The following is a 726-nucleotide window of genomic DNA, read 5'->3' as shown; positions in this document are numbered from 1 at the left end:
CATGGTCGTCGCCCGAGGGGGGGTTGTTGTCACGGGTGAGAGGAGGCATCATAGGAGAGCCTAGCGTGCGTGCCACGTCCCAGACCTCGTTAATGAGAACATCAGCATAAATGCTTGCACCATCAATACAGTGGAAGGCAAGGTGGTGAGGGATATGTTGCAAGGCTTCCACCTTGACAAGAGCCAGAATGCAGGAGAAATCACTGCCATAGAGGCATGCATGGTCGATCCCTAGCAGAGCAGCAAAGCCAGCTACACTGGCAGCCACGCCGCGTCGATCCCAAAGTTCAAGGGGCATTTTCTCAAGGGAGAGGCTGACGATATGGCGGAACGAGAAGGTGAAGGAGTTGTCTCCGGCATTGTGTGGAAGGATGTCTACCCTACGAGTGTCAGTCATGATGGGGCTAGCATGAAGCGCGGCCACCTGTTCCGCCTCTCACAGGAAGACGGCGTAGACCGTGCCCGTAGTGCAGCTAGCGAACTGGACCGCGGTGATGCTAGCCGTTCCCGGAATAGGCGTTTCAGCCATGGAAGGAAAGCAGGCATGTGGGGAGAGATGTTGAAAAGGCACACTAGCGAGTTTTGGTCCGGAGAGAGGGGGTAGTGCACATCTAGGGATGTGGGACGGCCACGGATGACGGGCTCCATGGAGCAAGGAAGGGTTGATTCAAACGGGACAAGGGCTAGGGAAGAGGATGGGTGATGCTGTGTGGAAGATGAGGCGCT

Source organism: Triticum dicoccoides, chromosome 5B, assembly GCF_002162155.2.
Source record: "Triticum dicoccoides isolate Atlit2015 ecotype Zavitan chromosome 5B, WEW_v2.0, whole genome shotgun sequence".
Taxonomy (NCBI): domain Eukaryota; kingdom Viridiplantae; phylum Streptophyta; class Magnoliopsida; order Poales; family Poaceae; genus Triticum; species Triticum dicoccoides.
Note: the sequence above shows the minus strand (reverse complement) of the source record.